At 34.7% G+C, this 23,291-nt stretch overlaps 2 protein-coding genes across 9 annotated transcripts in view; one reads left to right on the plus strand and one right to left on the minus strand.

Annotated features, from left to right (window-relative positions):
• Nucleotides 1–23,291, plus strand: part of LOC127879105 (spectrin beta chain, non-erythrocytic 1-like) — a 254,747-nt gene that overhangs the window by 229,269 nt on the left and 2,187 nt on the right. The window lies entirely within an intron of this gene.
• The window catches only part of LOC127879102 (rho GTPase-activating protein 26-like), a 177,132-nt gene continuing 156,435 nt past the window's right edge, over nt 2,595–23,291 (minus strand). The window contains 1 exon segment of the mRNA XM_052425743.1: nt 2,595–7,009. The gene's annotated coding sequence lies outside the window, so the exon portion shown is untranslated.

The raw sequence follows: 23,291 nt of genomic DNA on the forward strand, positions 1-23,291 counted from the left end.
AGAGAATGTCATGCAAATTCAAAAAGAAAAATATCAATAAATTGGCAGCGCGCTTTAACAAGGCGTTTGCTGGGCGTTTTTCGTGTGCATCAAAACAAGTAGAGGAGACTAGCGAAATGTACGTTAACATTCCAACGGCCGCGGGTTCGGCCAGGCAGTTGGTATTAACGGAGCGCTTCCATAAGCGAATGCGGATTAATTCTGTGCCGATGGAAATCCAACCCTTCAATAACGCATCAAGCATCAACAAAGCAGACGACCATTTGAGCGTTTTTAGCATGACCAATCCCTTTTATGATCCGCCACAACTTAATTTCCATGAGGACAACGTCAGCATTTTCAGCACAACAAACCCTTTTTACGAAGAACCCACCACTAACAAGGACGACTGTAAGAGTATTTTAAGCGAATCCAATCCCTTTTATGAAGCACAACAACGTCATTTCCATGAGGATAACATCAGCATTTTCAGCACAACAAGCCCTTTTTACAAAGAACCCATCACTAAAGAGGACGACTGTAAGAATATTTTAAGCGAATCCAATCCCTTTTATGAAGCACAACAACGTTATTTCCATGAGGATAACATCAGCATTTTCAGCACAACAAACCCTTTTTACGAAGAACCCACCACTAACGAGGACGACTGTTAGAGTATTTAAGCGAATCCAATCCCTTTTATGAAGGTCCGGGAGAGAGCATCTCGAAGTGAAAGCGGTCTCAAGCAAACTAGGACGGGGATGCACGTGCTGCTGATCAGACTGAAGTGATGCTGTCTGTCAATGGATACAGTCTGTGTATACAGAAGAAGGCAGCAATCATGCAGGATATCAGGTAGATATATATTAACCATTATCTGAGTTCATGTTCTATATGATATAAATCGTTTAATTTTAATTATATATACATGTAGTTATATTTATTCTTTACCAAACATCTGCAATATATTTTTTCCATATATTTTATAAATGTGCTATTGACACTTGCTCGCATGGATTTAGAAATATCATGTGGGAATCATTCAATACATGTTGTGAATATACATCTCAATTTCTAATACTCGAAAGAGGCCATTACGAATGACAGTTGTCAGATTCCTTATGGGTTTTCTCTTTGTTGATTTCAGGGAGATTACCGACGAACGCAAATGTGAACAATACGGGAATTCATTTCAATGCTAAAAGGGTTCCTTTAAAGATCTACGACAGAACGAACATTATCTTTTTATGTGAATATAAACTACCAATATATGATTTTATAAACACTGCTGTTATTTATTTTTTTTACTTGTAGTGAATCATGTTTACTACGGGATCGTAAAAATGTTGTTTTTTTTCTGCAAATATACAACATACATGTAGAACTCAGGATTAATGAATTCTGATTAACTCGATATAACACTCATCCGACAGTGTATATTGTTTGATAGTCAATACAACTATTCAAATGTGCGACGGTTCCTCTCCTAATGTACGGAATCCCGTTAAATCTATCTCATATGCCTTGATTTATTTTAAACTCGTTACTCGACAGTACAATGACGATAATGAGACAACAGCACGTATACGATAACATGACAACACATCTGTACGACGATCTAAATGCGACAGAATAATACAAACAACACGACATTATAACTGTACGATAATGATAAATCGATGAACATTAAGATTGTGCGATAACGATAATGCGATGAACATTAACACTGTAAGATTAGGATAATGCGATGAACATTAAGACTGTACGATACCGATAATGCGATGATGACTGCAAGCATCGTACCGTCACATTATGGCCATCGAACTGTACTCTTGCTGCATTAGTGTAGTTGCACTGTTGAGTTATCATTATCATTATATCACCTTTTAGTGCTCATTCCCATTTAAAGAGTTTTCAAAAACTGACATATATTAACTCTAAATAAATGAAATGACCATGATAATATAGTAATAATTGTAGTGTTATGCACATAGAAATGTTTACGAGAACCTATGACTGCAATTATGTGCGATTATGAACTAGTTTAAGCGCTCACCAGACTATCATAGTGTAAGCACGTGAGTGGCTCAAAGAGCATAAGTGATATGATTTACGTGCAACTTGGACATATTTACACGAACGTCATTGTGAAAACACTCGAGCACATATACATATGCACTTGTGCGCGTTTACTTCCTAATGTGTTATGGTTTGCGCTTTAGTACCTTCACGTAAGTTCTTGAGTGTTTTTGCTTGTTATTTAAGCATCTTTACAATCAAACTTTAGCATTTGCATAAATGTAACTCTTGCACTTAATTGCCATAACTTATGCATGTGAACACAATTACGTGTGCATGCGACAGCGGAAATATTTATGTAATTTTGTGAAATTTTTTAATTGTGCTCTTGATCACATTTTATTGCCGACTTAACTTTCCCAACTCGACTTAACTTTCCCAACTCGGCGTTCGCGCTTGAATGTCAAACACGCACTAAATCATTTTGGCAGCTACATGTACCTATGTAAAGATTTCTTTTAAGAGGGCTTTGCAAACCATATTTGAAATGACTTTAATGAATGTAACACACACAAATCCAATAACAACATTTCAAAGAAATTCTTCTATTATTTATTATGAGCTGTAACTTTAAAGTAACAAATGTTTATGTGATTACAATTGTTTTACAAAAACTTATGTCATTAATTGAACGTGACAATAAACAACAACGACAGTAACATCATCTAATAACTTTGTCTAACAATTGATTAAAATGTTAAATACAATAAGCAAAACTGGTTTGACTTGATATAAAACATTATACAATCAGAACATACTTATTTATAATTACAGGTATGATAAATGAACAAAAATATACCTTTAATTAAACATGCATTATGTTGTATCTACTAAACCAATATCAGCGAGAAATAAGTCCATTTGGAGAAGCTATAAGCAAATGAGGCACAAAATGGCCCTATTGCTCCACTGGGTTATTAATACGGAAAAATCTTGAGCATCATAAAAGGGTGCTAAGAAAGAAATCTTTTAATACCTTAAGAAATTCCACATATTTAAGCATATGTTCAATGTCAAATGAAGACAAAGTTTGAAATCTGTTATTATAAGCATCTGATTTCATAAAACCCTGGAAACATCAAACTTTTAACAAATGTAAAACAAGAAACCGTCGGAGACGGGTGTTGCTCCCCAAAGGTTTTTTTTGTCACAATATTGCACTATATCAAATTATTCAGATAAAAGGAAACGTCTTGAGGGGCATAACTGTGGACAAAATAATAAGATGGATGGTTTAGCAACTTAAAAATTTCAAAGGGCCATAACTCTCTAAATAAATCATCTATCCAGAACCCACAAATAAAATGCGCATCTCCTCAAGGTAGTTAAGCTTCCCATAAAGCTTAATTGAATTCCAGTCAGTAGTTGCACTATATGTACAGTTTATAGAAAATTTCAAAGGGCATAACTCTGTGAAAAATCATCCAACCATAACCGGCTGATAATATGCACATCTCCTGTAGTGAAGCTTCCCATAAAGTTTCATTGAATTCCCGTAATAAGTTGCTGAGAAATAGCTTGGACAAGAATTGCACTATATGTACAATGGAAAATTTAAAAGGGCCATAACTCTGTGAAAAATCATCTGACGAGAACCGGCTGATGAAATGCACATCTCCTCTTGGTAGTGAAGCTTCCCATAAAGTTTCATTGAATTCCGGTCATTAGTTGCTGAGAAATAGCCCGGACAAGAATTGCACTATATGTACAGTTAATTGAAATTTCAAAGGGCCATAACTCTGTGAAAAATCATCCGACCAGAACCAGCTGATAATATGCACATCTCCTCTTGGTAGTGAAGCTTCCCATAAAGTTTCATTGAATTCCGGTCATTAATTGCTGAGAAATAGCCTTGACAAAAATTGTGCACGGACGGACGGACACACGGAAACACCGACGGACAGACGAAGCAGCGACTATATGCTCCCCCCCCAAAAAAATTGTGGGGGAGCATTAAAAACTGGTCCTTCTTTAGGCCTGCTCCTTTTCAGCAGCACCCTGTACCTTTCTTAGTTTTAGATCTTTCCCTCACAAATTACTAAATAGAGGGTTTAAAGAAAGAATGTTATTTAAGGAGAAAAATGAGTTCATGTGCAGACTAGCTGCACTGTTTTTACAATGTTACAAAACTGCTTGAGAACTTAAATACAGAACCAGCCAATCAAAGAATAAAAAAAAAAAGAAATGCATAAGAATATAATGAATCTTTTTATTTATTTATAGCTCTGTGCAGTTTACTGGAACCATTTTGAGAAACTTTTGATGACGACCATCCAAGAAAAATTAAGTTTTATCAAAGTAGGCCCAACAATTTTATTAGAGAGGTTATCTAAGGAGCAGGTTATGTCCTGAAGAATTCACACATGAGAAAAAAAACTGTCATAAGCTTGCTGGTCTTAAGAGTTTTGAGCAACAGATGATAAATGGGAAGCACCATTTATTGTAACAATAATGAATCATTACAGTAATGCATATTGTAAACATGTATACACATGTATGCAGCAGTAAATAATATATTTCATTTCTGTGAGTAGCAATATCTAAAATTCATAAACTGTTATGCATTTTGGTATACTAATTGTAAGGACTTCAAAACAAAAGCAGTTAATACCAGGTGGCGATTTTGGTCAATTAAAAATCACATAATAGTAAAAAATCACATAATAGTATCTCCAGCACCAACACTCCAACAATGCATTGAACTGGCCTGCATGTTAACAAGTAAACATTATCAAGAGACTTGTTTGTACATAAAACCATGACTAGCTCCACATCTTACTGTTGAAAAAGCCGAAAAACCCAATAAAAAAATTGTACCTTGGTAAATCACATAGGGATAAACTGTATTTGAACATTCAATACATGTTGGTGTCATGGCTATGCAATGAAGGAAACATTCCAATAAAGATATAATAAAAATAATATGAATTTAAAACATGGAAAAACAAGAGATTTGTAAAGCAAGTAAAACTCTCTCCAATTAAGAGCATCAAAGTGTCAGTATGAGCAATTTTTTAAGAGATTTTTAATATTGCATGTACCTGTGACATTGAACTTTGACATGATGATCAGCAAAGTGATAAGGAACGTTCTTCATGACTAGGAAGCATAATAATTTGTATGATTCTCCTAGTTGCGGTGGGATAGGCTTTCATATTCCAAGCCCCTGTGAGCTGCACCTTGGACATGATTTTCCTTTGACTAAAATTGCCAATTTGCATGATTGTTAGTCAGAGCCCGCTCAAGATATCATGCTGCAAAAATTGCCTTAAAGTCATATTACAATTACCAGTGACGTGAACATTTAACCTGTTGACCAGAAATCCACAGGTGTCTTCCTTTCATCTGAACTAACCATCATACCAATAAGCATAATTGCAGGTCAAAGCATTCTATAGATATTTTGTGGTGACAGTATAGAACAGAGTACAGGTGCAAGAAATATTCCCCACCTTCTTAAAAGGAGGACATAAAAAAGGGTTTTGTTCAAAGATATTCACAAGCAAGGGTTTAATAAAATATATTTTAATTATAAAATGAATCTATCTGCCTGATCTCAAACATTATTCACTTGTTTAAAGCCTAGTTGAATCCTTCCTTTGACCCCTGCCCCTCCCACCTGAGACATCCCAAGTATTATAACCCTATACATTTGCAACAGCCATGATCACATTGCAACATTGCATCGACCCTTATCAGTGTTGATCAATACACAGAGGATAACATGCACTAAAACACTGATCAATAGATTAAGTATATAACCCCACAGTGCAACCAGACATTACTTATCACATACTTTAAAATAATCGTCATTCCTATCATAGAATACAGGCAAAAAATCAGGACCATAATAATTACAGCAAATATATAACAATGTGATAAGTCCGTGAAATGCTAAAGGAAATAAAATTAAGAAATATTACAAGTCTCATTACTGTTTAATGAAGAATTTGTTGGTCAAAACTGTGTTGAGTCCCAGTCCACTAAAATTATACACAACTCATAATAAATATTATGTGATTAATATTGGTATTGTTTGTATACCCTTAATATCATGCGAAGCATCTTGACTAAGTTAGTTATCCATGTGTATGGTCAATTACTCATTCTAAAGCACCAATAGCCTTGTAACATAGATTTATTTACATGTAATTTTTACAACAAATATTTGCGTGTGAAATAATCCAATTATCCTTTATAAGAATTGCTACCGTATCAGCATGCAATGCAATGTCTCAGACTCTGTGGCAAGGACTTAATCTTTAAATCTCTTTTTATCTTTTTAATATCAAAATATATTAAATAGTAAAAATCAAACACATATAGATTGCTTTAAAGTTAAAAACACATTGAATATGTCTACTGAAAACAACGTGTAATAGTAAATTCTCACAAACAACAGATAAATAAAACAATGCTCTGCTTTGAAATTATTAAATAATTGAGACACAGTGAACAGAGGTATAGGTATTAACAAATTACCTGCCAAAAAAATTATGTTTACGGTTTGCATAGGCAACAAATCAGCATATTAGTATTTGACAAGAAAAATAAATCCAGTTTCAAAACTGATTACTTAGCAGCACTCATCTGCTGAATGAAAGAGACAGATTTTTGTATACAATAGCAGAAACTGAATTTTATGGGACTCCCCACCCCTCTAGCATAATGAGCCTTTAACAGTCTCTTCTTGTGCTTGCGACCACTTGAATTAAGCGACTTTTGTCTTTTGCGACCACTTAAAATCCCGCCCGAGCGTTTTAACTATATTTTCATATTGTATTAAGAGACTTTTGTCTTACCTGACCAGCGACCGCTGATTTTAGTGTATTTTGATGCCCAAGTCTTGAATTAAGCGACCGCTTTAAGGTAAAAGTGGTAAATCTGTTGACCGTTCAGGGACAAATCAGTGTTGATTGTTTATCTAAGCTGATAAGATTAACGATTACACCTTTGTTTTGATTTCACACCAGCCATTTTCCTTTGTCTCGATGACCGGTTCTGACTGGAGTTAATGCTGACTGCGTATCAATTTTTGGTGTCGAATAAGACAGTGAGGTATTGCCAACAGTCTACGGGTTAAAGAGTTATTGCAGAAACAATGCGCCGAAGCGACAAACATTTTCACAGTGTTCTTGAGAGGTGTAAAAAAAAAATATATTAATAGGTAACATGTAGCGAAATCTGTTCATTAAATAATGTAATTGTTATTATGCTAATAAGTTTGTGTTAGCAAATTTTCCAATCAGGCGTGTTTATTTAGTTTTCGATCAAGGTGTTTTATTTATTTCCCTATGTACCATAATCGAGTCAGATATATATAAGCTTACATGCAGAAATTAAAGTGTCAAAACGGAAAGTATTAACGTTAAATGAGAAAATTCGGGTATTGGAAGCGTCGAAGAGTAAAAGTGCATGTAAATTTAATCGCGAATGAGTTTGGAGTCGAAAAAAACCATTCTCCATGCAAACCATTTACATTGTATTAAGAATTGAAGAGAACAAATACAACTTATTTTAAGTAAAAAATTGTTTTATTCATTTTATTTATATTTAGATTCATTTGATTAGAAAAGCTGAAATCGCTGTGTCAAAAGGAGATAATCCTATATCTGGATTTAAAATCAAAGGTCGGCATTCATCCCAAATGGCCTTTTTTATTTAAAGACCATTTTATTTTTGGTTACTCCCTTTAGTGGTCTCTAAATACAAGATTGACTGTATATGGAAAATTGCTTTAAAAGTTAAAAATATTGTGGACATAAATGTACATGATGTTACACTGCATGGTTTCTTGAATTAAAATAACTAAGTAAGTAGGAAAAACAACTTTTTTAATGTGATATGACGGGAAATGACATTAAAATTATTAAAATTATGATATGAAATGACAAACAGCTGACATAAAATGATAAAACAGTCACAAAGAAACTATCACAGAAGTTAGGTATAATTGGCATGTTAGTCTCAGTAATCATGGAGAGGGCTTGCAGAGCTTTATATATACATCTTTTGCATGTATGCAATTTTCTTTAATATGAGCCATGTCATGCAAAAATGTGTCTTATGATAAGTGACCGCAAAATATTGCACAGGATAGCTCCAGACAATACTGGTCAAGTGAGTAGGCCAGTCTAAAGCTACGCTGGAGGCATTTGGCATAAGACACATTATATCATGTCACACTCGTATATAACAAACAGAAGAAATTTTACCAGGGTAAGTCAAACTGGTTTGACGCGCAAGACACTTGTTCACTTAGTTCAAGTGATAAAAGATTCATGATACAAAAATGTTGTTATATTAAATTATTATATAATTTCCTTTACATTATGCCAATAGTAAAAGCATGTTACATGTGATTCTGAAATAAAACAACAACATATATCTGTATTGCTGCATGAAGACAAATCAAGCCCTATAAGCTCTTACAAAGTAGTTCTTTAAATTCGTCACCCGTGTTTTTTTATTATTAAACGGCATACATTGAACACATCCGTTAGACATCCAAAAAACCCAGTGGCTAGTCTCTGTTATACTAGAGTCTTCAATGGTACAGACACATGGTCCTTGTTGGTGTAATTCTTAATCCGCTATATGTGTCAGTCTATAAATTCCACATAGTTCTCTGGAATTAGTCCGTTCTGTCCATTTAGAGTTCCTTCCAGCCAGCCAGGTTCTTTAGACTGCCGAACTGCAATTCACAGTCAGTTGTAGCAAATTAAGGAAATAGATTGGTGAAATAAGTACCAAATATCAAAAACACCCAATGTAAATTACTGAGTAACAGTAGTAATAACATAAACTTTCACCATCTATCATTACCAAGTACTTTCAAAAGTTAATAAATTTATAAATACGGTAAATGGCATTCTCATTCCTAGCGTTTAACATAGTTCATATGAAAAGAAATAAGAAACTTCAGAAAACAAGTTATTAAAATGTCCATTTTATGATATTGGGACATCTTTTAGTTAAAACTAATTTATTTGAGCTTGATTGCATCAAAATCCTCATGCTAATTGAGAAGCCTACAAGTCAATTTCCTGAGTAGAGCCAGTACCCGGCCATCTACAGAAAATTCCCATGGTGAGGATCAAACAAGTGACCTCCTGGTCCCTAGGCCAACACCATATACAAACAGCAATCTTACTAATTTCAATCATTTAAATGGTTATAAAAACATATAAGCATGGTAACCTTCATTAGAATTCAATAGTAATCAGTATGAAAACAATTATTGTTACATAATGTATAATTACCATTTGTTATTATAACATTTGGTGTAAAGGAGAGTTCTGAGGGATTTTCGGCTTCACAATAGTATAACGTGCGAACAGTCCTGGAAAGACAACACATACTATTGTTCACACTATAAATGTCAAAAGTGGCCAAATAATAAATTTAACAGTTGTACTGTTAAAAAACATAATTTGGCATCTTCATTTGCTCTCATTTTGTCTGGTTTGTGTACATTTTTTACAATTTCTTACCATTTAAGAAGTGAAGGTCAAATGATAACATTGAGAAAGCATGCATATAGTGGCAATACAACTGAAAATCATCCATAATTCTGCATTATTATCTACATGTATTGTGAGCGAATGTATGAATGTATGAAATGATATAATGTGTCTAGAGGTTCAACCATTTTATACTATGGAGCACATAGAACTTGATGTCAGATTCCAAAGAACATTATGTTATGCTATTTATTTCCAATGAATGGAAATTAAACCTTACCCCAAAATACTCTAGCGGTAATTGCTGTACTATTGTGATTGCATGTATAAAACATGTATAGTCATGCGTAAATGAAGTATGTATTGGGACATCAGTTATTATGTATGCCCGTATTGCTGCCAGGTATGCTGCTACCTGCGTGGTGGCTGTGCTATACTGTAGTTGCCCAGGCTGCCAGACACGCTCTCAGACATGAAAACAGACGGTCGTCCGGACGAGGACAGCCCTTGCATAGACGTTGACCTGCATATAACAGAGAGAAGTTAAAGCTTAGACCCTGATATTTTGTAGGACAGCCTGCTTAAATGCTTTATTCTGTCAGCATATAATATGTATGTTTTCTAATAAAAACATCCCAAACAACAGTTAGTATCAAGTAACAAGCAAGCAATATAATACAATTTCTTCTACTGCATGCATTTCATACAATCAAACTCTTATGTAATAAATGCATAACAAATCCAAACAAAACATTATTATGATTGTTTTGACCTTTACGTGTCAACTTGACATACAAGTGACTGCTTGATGCCTTTACATATGCCTACAAGCATTACCGGTTCACATTTAAGGCAAGTTAAATGAAAATGCTTTGAAGGGTATGACTGGCTTGTTGCTCCTGGGATGTTCTCAGTGAGCAAACCTTTCAATAGTTCCATGAAAATCCTTCAAGATATGAGATATGGAGAGGATACAAAAATTAAATGAACTTAAACAATTATGATGTAAAATCAAAACGAAAATACTTAAAGATTCCTAAAGCAGCTGAACTTTACTGAAATACTTCTGAAGAAAGTAACATGAGATATGTATTTTAAATTTTCATCAAAAATTCTTATTGTTCTAAAATAATGCCTTTTAAGTAAATTAATATGTTCAAAGTTATTTATGAATATTATGATTAAACAGACAGACAGTTATCATACAAGGATTGATGACAGGTTAGTCTTCAACAAGAGATGTGTTTGTCAGAAAAACAACTGCCCCTATTGGGCCGCTTTTAAATAAAATTTCAATATATCATTTGGCAGGTTTAGAAATTATCTGCCTTTTAAAGCTTATTACTTCCCTTGGATTGTATTTTTTTACTTTTGAACTTGAAGGATGACCTTGACCTTTCACCACTCAAAATGTGCAGCTTTATGAGATGCATCTACATGCCAAATATCAAGTTGCTATCTTCAATATTGCAAAAGTAATGGCCAATGTTAAAGTTTTCGGACGGACGAACGGACAGACTGACGGACAGTTCAACTGCTATATGCCACCCTACCGGGGGCATAAAAACTCTAAAATAGCCACAAAATGAATGTGACTGCCAGTAATATCCCCGCACTACATAGTCAGCTATGTTCAAGGGCAAATAAGTCTTCAACATGTTGGATAATTACAACAGATGAAAATTGTCTTTGACATTTAAACATAATGAAGATGATACACTTTAAGTTTCGATTCACTTAAATATACCTCTCCCTGCAAGGGAACAACAAGAATCAATAAACAACATCAAAAGAATACACAGATGCATTTAAAACAGTGAAAAGTTTTGTTTTCTAATTAACTCTCATAAGCAAAATTGTCAATATTTAAATACATTATTTTAATTATTTTTTTTACTTTTCAATTACCATATTTATCTAGCTTATAAAAGTCAATAAGAAGGACAAGTTATTTCAAAATTTTAGTAAAATTACAAAAATGTCAAAAAGTGAAGATATTCAGTTCACTTAACAAATCACAACAACGTGATACATGGAAATCAAATATACATTGTGGGAATATATATAAATATAAGATACATAAAGTGTAATAAACTAACTCTGACATTATTGACCTTTGAGAAACAAAAAAATAAAATAAAACACATAAAAAATCTGAAGTCAAGGTTAACAATTTGTAGTGAAAGTATGACATCAACAAATATGTGTATTGTAACCATAAACAGAATAATTGTGTTCAATTAATATCCAAAACTCTATTTCAAAATAAATAAAAAGTACAACTTTTTTATCTGAGCATTTCTTACTGAAATTCCTATGACATCTCAAGCACACCTATCCAAAAGTGTATATATAATTATAAGAAACTTGAGCATCAATAAGTGCAGGTGTTGGTCCCTTAAAACCTTATAAGAGAATAGTTATTCATATTTACCCGCTGTAAATTGACATTGAATTGTAATAATTGGAGCGTTTCACTCAGAACTTTTTTGTCTTATCTCCATGTTCTGTGAAATCATGCAATTTAAATAGCTGTACAGTACTATTAAATTATTAATCATGTTATACAGGATTTTAAACGATATACTTAATATTTCAGGTATGTATGCTTTATTATTCATAATTTATGTTGTATGTTTCAGTAAATATCAAAACCTTGAAAACTGGAGACCTTCACTTATTTGCGCATTTGAATCATCCCGATGCGATGTTTACTTAATATTAGATGATCTTCACCTCTGTGCATGCTATACAGGTGGCTATCATACACAATAATGCTAGCTGTTAGTAATTTGTATATTTAGATGGAAAAGGAAACTTGGGGACAGGGTGACGATTCAGTTTGTCAAAGTCATTCGCATTAAGACAAAGGAAGTAAATATAGTGGGAAAGTGAAAGAGAGGCATGCAACACAACATCAGAGGGTATTGTGGGAAAGTGAAAGAGAGGCATGCAACACAACATCAGAGGGTATTGTGGGAAAGTGAAAGAGAGGCATGCAACACAACATCAGAGGGTATTGTGGGAAAGTGAAAGAGAGGCATGCAACACAACATCAGAGGGTATTGTGGGAAAGTGAAAGAAAGGCATGCAACACAACATCAGGTATGTGTCTGCTTACATAGAGGAGTGATCATTGGGGGTCCGCTTCTTGATACTGCCGCTAGGAAACAAACAGGCCGTTACTATAGCAACATAACAGGTGAGCAGCAAGGTAGAGGCCAGGCAGGGGTTGAGCCATTTGCGCCTCGCTTTGTGAAAACTGCACTTAATGCATGTAAATTAAGTGTTGTCCCAGATTAGCCTTTGCAGTCTGCACAGGCTAATAAGGGACGACATTTTCTGCCTCAGGTTGATTTTCAATTAGAAGATACATCCTTTCTAAGAAAAAATTCCATAAAAGCGGAAAGTGTTGTCCCTGCTTAGCCTGTGTGGACTGCACAGCTAATCTGGAATGGCACTTTTCACCCATGCATTAAACCCAGTTATCCCAGAATGTGGCTAATTAGTAAGGCATTGGTTCCAAAGCTGCACCGATAGCCTGCAGAACACACATCACACACAGCTTATAGCTTGGAGTTAGTCCTCCATAGTGTGTGAGAGGATATTCGTAAATAAAAACTTTCTTTAATGCACAGATTAGCCATACTGTAACAGTTGAAAGCTATGTGTCATTTTCTCAAAACTAAGAAAATTATATATAACAGTTTGATACAATGCAATTACTTGTATTCAGAGCAGAAAAAGCATTTCATTCATATCTTTTTTAAGGAAGTAAAAAGAAAAGTTATACAAATGGATTTTAAAGAATTACCAGTACTGGGATTGTCTGATAGTCTAGCAGGAAACCAAGCAAAATCCGCATGTTAGGTTAAAGCAATCTAGATCAAAATCATGATGTTGATCATGCAAAGCAAGTTCAACTCTTATGCAAAGTATGAGCAGAAAAAGAAAGAAAACTTACAATGTTGGAACATCCGAAGTTGAAAGGATTAATCTGTTAGCTGAAACAGTATAGAAACAATAGTGTATAATAAAGCATAAATGTGACAGCTCTGATAAGCATTAAATCCTTGATACACTTAAGCCTTTTGACCTAAAACAAACAATAACCAGTTTTTTCCTTCGGAAAACCTGGTTAAATACTGGCATCAGTTAACAAGATATGCGGGGACCACAGCCTATAAGATGCAGTGTGTAAATGGTCAACAAACATTGCAAAGTCAGTTTGATTATGATTGTTCCAAAAATAGCACATAAAAACATAACAAGAAATGTGTTGTTGTTTTTTTAAATAACTTTCATATAATCAACTAAATCAGTTATTAACATGCATTAAATTTACACAACCCAAATCATAAAACACAAAATAACCGTATCATAAAATAGCAAGGCAACTTCTTCAGGCATGCTTGGACATGCAGTAGTGAATAACTAGTTTGGCAAAGAAGATTAACTACATTTTGTTCCATTTCTTCTTTCACGTGCTACCGATACATTTCACAGATCGTATTGCATAAACCATATATTACCAAACAAAATGAATGGTTGAGTATTGACTATAACACAAATAATTTGGTGTTTTCAAAGGCAATGCAATACATTTGTTTTGCAAGACAACATCACATGTTAAGTACATTTTTTAATTTTCTATTCAAAACATGGCTATCAATGGGTCTTTGATACTTTCATTCAATGCAATGCCATACCGAGCTAGGCTGTCTTGAATACATTCATTCAATGCAAGGTTACCGGTATATAAGCCACATTATGCAATAAAGTCTTATGCCATATACACCCAGGCTTTGTGATCCCATTAGATTTCAAGATGGCTTCAGACCAAATTGTGTGATTGTGCAGGCTGGTCTGGAGCTACGCTGGCCAAATATGGCACAAGAACTATTTTTGCATTATGCTGCTTATATAAAGCTTGACTGTCTTGGATACTTTCATTTAAGTCAAGGCTATATAGAGATTGTCAGGCCTCCACTTACCCCCTGGCCTACAGTGGCCATATTCAATGCTTTCAACAGGACACTGGTGTCCTAATAGGAAATCAACATAGCTGTTGTTATTGGTACATGGAGAAAAAATAATTTCTGCAAAATTTGATCTTCATAAACAGAAATGTGTGAAGCATTACCCTTATGAAAAAAGTGGGGAGATAAAATTAATGTGTGAAAACCATCTAAGGTCATTTTGCTTCATCACAACCAAAAGTAGCCACAAACACACAGACAGTAACATGGACATACTGCTTAAACAAAGTTAAGTGACAACTGGGCCTCCATTTACAAAGCTACATAAGTAAAAACCACATTTGCTATTTAATTACAATTTAATTTGATTGTTGGTTCATCAATTTATTAATGTTTGTTTAACTTTTTTTAATGGGATTCATTTATTCCTTAAATACATTCCAAACAACTATTTGCAACAAGTAATACAATCCTACAAATGCAAAATATGTGTACTAAAACCAAGAATTGGGAAAGAATGTTTATAAAATTGGGCCCAAGACCCACAACCATGGCAGTTCGAAATGCAAAACTTATAATAAAAAATAAATATCAAACAATCAGTATGTCTGTTACAGTTGAGCTTTAATTTTCATTGGTTTTATATTTCAAAGTAACCATCTAGAAATATGACCAAAAGACCAATCACAGTAAATTTAAAATGTTTCTTTATGTTTGACAACAGATGCTTACCAAACTCGGTGGCACTAACGTTTGAGTACGAGGGTACAGATGACCTGGCCTGCTGGTAGCGCCCCGTGGGGTCACGGGCGTAGGGGTTGAAGCCCGCACTGCCGTTGCCCACGCTGTTGGAGTAACTTGAGTTTAGGGACTCCTGGCTGCCCTGCACACTGTTTGTCTGAGTCTCAAAACCTGCAACACGCAATCAAGGGTCGCTAGCAATACACTCTTACTTGAAGTGTTATCAGCTGACATGAACTTGTGTCATTGTTGAATAGTTGTAAGATGATCATGTGTGTTATTGTTATGTACGAGTTATCAGGATCAGTAAGCAATTTGTTTATATTTTATAAGATTTGGTAGTTATATTTACTCCCATACCCCTTCTTTTTTCAAGTTCCGTACAATGCCATATCTTATATAACCCTACCAGTAATGCCAAGTCACAAGATCAAGTTACATGAAATGATATGCCAAAGCTTTTTTATTACAGATCAGGCCTTGAAGAATCCACTCGACCGCTCGCATATGCGAGTGAAGTTGACGGTCGGGCGAGTAAAGTTTGTTAAATACTCGACCGACCGGGCGAGTGCTGTTTTTCAAGTTGAGAAATATAAATTCAGTTCCAGAACTCCTGCCACATTGATACAAATTGCGAACAATTTTCCGAACGAACAAAAAATAGATTTAGTACAAAAAGAAACTGCACTTTCGTTTTGACAATGAACAAGATGTGTTTGTGAAACACCAATGTCCCCCTATATGATGTTTGACATTGTAAGATGACCTTGACCTTGTGAAGGATGACCTTGACCTTGACCTTTCACCACTCAAAATGTGCAGCTCCATGAGATACACATGCATGCCAAATATCAAGTTGCTATCTTCAATATTGCAAAAGTATTCATAAAATAAGCGATTTGGGCCACATATATTTGACCTCTGACCTTGAAGGATGACCTTGACCTTGACCTTTCACCACTCAAAATGAGCAGCTCCATGAGATGCACATGCATGCCAAATATCAAGTTGCTATCTTCAATATTGCAAAAGTATTCATAAAATGAGCGATTTTGGCCACATATAATTGACCTCTGACCTTGAAGGATGACCTTGACCTTTCACCACTCAAAATGTGCAGCTCCATGAGATACACATGCATGCCAAATATCAAGTTGCTATCTTCAATATTGCAAAAGTATTCATAAAATTAGCGATTTTGGCCACATATATTTGACCTCTGACCTTGAAGGATGACCTTGACCTTGACCTTTCACCACTCAAAATGTGCAGCTTCATGAGATACACATGCATGCCAAATATGAAGTTGCTATCTTCAATATAGCAAAAGTTATTGCAAAATGTTAAAGTTGGCGCAAACAGACAGACAGACAGACCAACAGACAGGGCAAAAACAATATGTCCCCCACTACTATAGTGGGGGACATAAAAATGATGTCATGGGCACAGTAAAAATAATTCTCGTAATCGGCTGCGCTCTTTTCGTAGGTGTCAGTGCTCTTAGCTTATTGATTAAAAGTGAAAAAAAAAACAGTTAAATATATTGGTCATTCCGTGAAGAATAAAATTTCATTTTAATGTAAATATCAATAAAAAAATAATACATAACTGGTTAATTATAATACTTCTTATATTTTATTTAAAATAAACAGAAAAATAATTAATAATAAACAGAATAATTTGTGATCAGAAGCCTTAGCCAAAATTTACCATATTGTAACCATTTGTCAATCAAGCGTGTCTTTCAGTAAAAGTTCGTCTGAAATATTAAAACTCAGCATGGAAAAGGGTTCTATTTTAAAATATCTGCAAGGTGGTGGAGACAGGGAACAGAAAGAAAGGTCATCAAAACGAGAAGTGGAAAGTATTGAGAAAAGGAAAAAGGTGCAGAAAACGTAAAGAAAGCAAATAAAATCCATCAGATAATGTAGTTAATTTGTTTGCAGTTTAGTGTCACTATGTTACGTAGGTTAAAAGGTTCTGGTTGATCATAACTATAAATATAGATAAAAAAAAATTAAATGCAGGACGAGTAGATTAAAGTGAAGGGCGAGTAGATTGTCAGACCTACTCGCCCTGCAGGGCGAGTGGCTCTGGAAAAATTCTTCAAGGCCTGCAGATTATTGAGTATCATATATTTCTACTACTGATCGTGTCTTTTTTTTTCACTCATATAATCTCTTCTATTGATCAGCTAGGTAACTCACTGCCGGTGGTAGGGTTGTACACTTCAACAGGCCGGAATCCTCTGTTGGTTGGGTAGTTGTTGCCAATATTTTCATAGTTCCTGGGAGACTTGGTAGCCTGGAAGGGAGGAGTGGCCTGGAAGGGAGGGGTGGAGACGCTCATGGCAGTAGCTGTCACTGTGGGGGGCCGGGCAGGGGCAGGGCTAGAGCCTGGAGGATCAGGGGCTTTCTTCATACGCTTCACAGGTTGATTTTGATCACGGCTCTTCACCAGATTTGTGCGTAAATCTTTGTCTTCAGGGGCTTGTTTAAATATCTGAAGCAAAACACAATTTTCAACATCACAACAAAGCATATTTAAATATGAGACAATTAGGGAGAAACTATATAAACCTAAAAATAGACTGACAAGTGATCAAATTAGGAAATAAAACACAATAATTTCTTAAAACATCTAATTTAAAAACAAAACATCAACGATAATGACCAACAAGACATTTCTCCATTAAGCATGAATGCATTTATATTCCACTTTTGTCCAAAAATAACCTTGTGTCACAAACAAGCTACTTATGGCCAAATTTAACATATCACCTCTAAGTGTGACCTTGACCTTTGAGGTTATGAGAGGTTGATACATGCCACACTCAGCATTCTGATGGTATTTATTTTTATATTGCATGAAGAATGACAAAGTTGCAACCAGCACAAGCTGTTTTAAGTCAAAATTTGACCTATGACCTTTAAGTGTAACAATTACCTCAGAGGTAGGGAGACAGGTTTTACACATGACATAGTGAATCCTCCTGGTAGTCATTAGTGGCAAGTTATTTAAAATAGCATGATGAATTACAAAGGTACAGTCTGGACAAACTGTTTTATGGTACTTTGAACTTTTATGTGTGACCTTGATTTATGATGTAGAGACAACCGATAAATGTGAAACGTTGTCTGTGATGGATTTCATTTGTGCCATGATATTTTTAAATCCATCAATATATGATATTATATAATAATATATATAAAGTTATGACTAAGATTAAACTGTTTAATGGCCCAATTAAACGTTTTACCTCAAAGTGTCCTTGACCATAGAGGGAGGGAGAGAGTGTTCCTTATTACACATTATTATAATTTTATACATTCTTGCCAAGTTATTACAAAATCCATCAACACATAGCTAAATTATGGCTGAGACAGCAATATTCAAGCTGTTTATGGCCATTATGACCTTAAAAAGTTACCTAGACAGACAGAGAGACAGACGGTTGGACAGACAGACGGATGGACATACAGACACTGCAACTGCTTTATGCCACATTCTACAAAAATGGAAATATAAACCAGAGGGTGCACTAAACAAACGCCTTCTTAAAAACACATTTTTTGTTATGGCAAGTACCAATTGCTATGATAAGTGTTACCATTTCATAGTTCTCGACGAGTATTTCAATAACGATGTTGCAGAACTTGATGTCCATGATGGCAGCCACTGACTCCTCCTCTGGCCTCATCAGTGTGGGCCCGAAGCAGACACCCAGGTTGGCCACCGTCATCAGGTTAACCTCCGCATTCTGTGACACTCTGGGAAACGCGAGACAAACAGGTGCAACCATGAATTATGTACGACTTCTACTGATTGAAATCATCCGTTCTTACTTACTATTCATGATAAGATTTGATGAATAAAAAACTTTGTTGCAGTAATAATAAGGTATTTTTAACTTTATAGACATGCTTCCATTGGGCCTTCAAGACACCATAAACTGCCTTATAAGTACTGTGAAAATAAATTGGTAGGATCAAACATGAATTGTTCTGATAAAAAATGTCTTCTAAATCAGCCCAGCAAACATAACGAACACAGTAATGCAGATGGTAAATGTTAACTTCCCTAATTCTGTATTTGTTAGTTCTAATGAATTTGTTTTGCATAAACCTTTATTTCAAACTGTCATCCTATAGCAGCAACAAGGAAACCATAAATTAGGAACAAATCATAACCAAAGATACAATTTAATATCTGTATATAATCATGACAAAATCCACAATAAAAAATATTCCAAATATTCATACAATACTGTGCCAAACTACAATTGAAATCAAGATTGAGTACATATTAACAATTGATGGTCGCGATCTTACCTTCTGAGATGGGCAATGATGATGTCGAGCATTTCAAAGTTGGAGTTAGGCAGTTTGTGAGTGAGAGTGTGGATGTCCAGCAGGCGCAGGCTCTGGGAGTCACGCTCTGCAACCACACAGGATATTGTAAACAGGGCTTAATGCATGTGCGTGTGGTCCCAGATTTGGTGCGACACTTTTCGCGTTTATGGAATTTTTCACTTAAAGGAAGCCTCTTTTTAACTTAAATCCAGGCTAGGCCTAAAGTGTTGTCCCTGATTTGCCTGTGTGGACTGCAGGGGCTAATCTAGGATGAAACTTGACGCACATGCATTTAGCCAAGTTTCCACAGAATGAGGATCAGACAAATAAAGGACAAAAAGATCTATCCGCAAATGAAGTTTCTAGTTCATACTATAAATGCATTTGAAGTTATAAAAGGAAAACATGAAACATGAGGATGAATTTTTAGACGGAGAGAATTTAAGTATTGTTTTCAGTCGTATTGGGAATTTTATCAAATTCTTTCATGGCTGCCAAAAGGATGTCAATTTAATCAATAAATCATTGATATAATCTGTTTTATTTATTCTTCTACATGTATTTAAGTCAAAAATGCACGCTTGAATGGTCAATGGCTAAGTTTCTGAACTTGGACAAAATAAAAACACATTGATGATCTTTTAAGTTTCCTTTATCGGTTTTTTTTTCCATTGATTTGACACATTTTTACTTTTAAATCTAAAAAAAGTGATTTTAAAAAATGGATTAGAAAGGAATTGTTTTTTGGTACCAACTTTATATAGAGGAAAATCACAGTCTAACTGCATCATTCTGTATGGCATACATTTTCTTACATATATTTATGCTTTTTTTATTCTACAAGTGTTTCACATATTAACAAAGGCAATCACTTACTGGCAGCACCAATAAAGTCAGCATGGAGATTATAAGTCATCAACGGTTCTGGAAGGGTTCTGAAAGCAAGAACTTAAGGACTAAAGTGGAGGAAATAAACATAATCAACAGTGCACGGGATCACGTGACTTTGTGGGGATCACAATAAACGTTGATGGATCTAAACACAACGGTAAGTGGTGCTTTTTTTCAAATATCTTTTTAAAACAATGTTTCTTAAAAATTTCAACTACCGGTTATCCATAAGACAGATTTGTTTGCTGCTTCTTGCAATGTTAAATACATCAGAATAACTTTATTTAATAAGCCTATGTGTTTGTTAAAAATTCACTTGATACAACACAATTATGCTTCACGCAACGTGAAAATTTGTCATTGTATTCAGACATATTCAAGGATTTATTCTTCTAAATAAGATATCGGCACAAACTGCAAGAAAACTGTATTTATGCACTTAAAATTTATGCAAATGTATTTCAAGAACTTGAATTATTTGCAAAAATTAAGTTCTTAACGTTGTGTTTACATTCTGTCTAGCCAGTGTGTAAACCCCTGAAAACCCCACTGATACTGCACCCTGTCAATAAACCTGTAAAATGGACAGAATTCTCTGTAACAATTTTAAATACCACTCATCTACATAATTGACAAATAACTGGTTATCAGTTAGTTTTTAATAGTACAAAGAAGCAGCATTTAATGAGCTGAATGCATTTGACAGAAATGCTTAAAAAATATGTACACAATAATAATTTTCAATTATTCTGCGTCTTGTGCTAGCCTACAAAATATAAACGAGAGGGCCAAGATGACCCTAGTTCGCTCACCTGAGAGGAGTCGGTTTATTCAATCTTTACCAAATGTCAAACTTTACCTAGATATTGTCCAGACAAACATCCTGGTCAAGTTTCATCATTATTGAACCAAATCACTGTCGTATGGAGTTTTTTTGCTTTTGTAAGATTTGACCTTGTTACCTAAATTTGAGTTGACCCCCCCTTACCAAACATCAAAATTTGCTTACAAAAATAAATATTATGACCAAGATTCATAAAATCTGAAACAAAATTGTGACCTCTAGAGTGTTTACAAGGATTTTGTATAATATAATTTAATATAAAATTTGAACAATCTAAGGGCAATAATTATGGCATTAATTAATTGATTTTGCTCATTATATATATATATCAAACTTGAAGGAGATCTTTCAGCAACTTTGATAAAGAATGCTTGAGAAATAAGAATGCTAGAGTGTTTAAAGAGGGCGGACAAAGACCGATCCTAAAACAAATTTTTTAAATAAAATTCATTTTAATTATTAAATACTTACCTGTTATCGTATGCTTATACTTTCCAAGGGGAAATAACTCATCCGGAATTTTAACTGGGAATCCGCCACCTCAATACCGTAATACAGGCCAGGTTTAAACATAGTGCAATGCAACCTAGCCAAAATCGGTAACCAACCCTCAATATTCTTTCAATATATATACAAAAATATTAATCGAATAGCGGGGTGGGAGGGTGGGACTTACCGATAACAGGTAAGTATTTAATAATTAAAATGAATTTTATTTAAAAAATTTGTTTAATGTCATAAATACTGACCTGTTATCGTATGCTGATTTTGCAGCTGCGGTGGGAAGGTTCGTATATATTTTCCCAACACAGTAGAAACCATAAACAGGGTTATCAGCTAATGATATCAAGTAATCTTCGTTAAAACGGTATTAATTATGACTTCTCGACAGAGTAATATGTCTATGTCGTAAAGAAGACACTACCGTTAGTGAAACCACAACAAGCCCAAACGTATACAAATTGTATTGTTGGCACTTCAGAAAACGAAGATAAAAAGATGACAAGGTGGTCGGATTCCTCCAGTAAACAGCTTAGAGCACGTCAAAAGTGGGGTTGATTAATATATGCCCACAAAACAGACAGAGTCTTAATTCATGCGGTCAGATCCTAAAAAGGAATTAATCCTTAGATAGGATAAGATTAACTTCTTAGTCGAGGTCTAACCCGAGAAATAGAAGCCGCAGACACACTCTCCCCCCCCCCTTTTTTGGGGAAATGAAGAGTGTCTTTGAGAACCTCGAATGGACTTCTGACTAACACTGCTGAGATAGAACTTCAAAGCCCTGATTGCCAAAGAAGTTTATCCTCAATCTTCATGACCTACCAGTTTAAGAAAACTTGGAACGTGAAGGTAGAAGCCATATAGAGGACTTGATATTAAGCAAGGAATCCTGGCTGACACAACAAACTGAAAACGACAATAGATCCAACTGGAATTGGTCGTATTCAACAGAAAAAGATGAATTTCACTTCTCCGTATGGTAAAAAGCCATAATAAGAAGGACAAAACCGTCTTAAAAATTAATTGGAACTGTTAAAAGCTGATGAAAAAGGTTCATAGGGAGCTCATTAAGAATCCCAACATGTTACACAAGTCAAAACCGCTTAGAATAAAGGAACGAAAAACATAGTGTTGACGTTCATAGTTTGGATCAGTTCCAAAATAAGTAAGACAGCACAGAGGTGCGATGACTTAAACAGAAAAAGGTATACGAAAGCATAATCTCTATCCTTTGATGAAGAAAAGAACAAATTTCTTTCATCAAGAAAAAAGATGAGAGAAAAAACCTATGTATCTAGTAGAGTGATTAAGGTAATAACTATGCTCTCAATACCCAGTAAAAAAAAGGAATTTCCATAAGAACCTTTATACAGTTCTGATGGAATTATCCTTGCACAAGTAACAAGGATGAAACTCTCACAAAAAACGTTCTTCTGTAGAGATTACTAAAAGTTATTAA

Source organism: Dreissena polymorpha, chromosome 4, assembly GCF_020536995.1.
Source record: "Dreissena polymorpha isolate Duluth1 chromosome 4, UMN_Dpol_1.0, whole genome shotgun sequence".
NCBI classification, from domain to species: Eukaryota; Metazoa; Mollusca; class Bivalvia; order Myida; family Dreissenidae; genus Dreissena; species Dreissena polymorpha.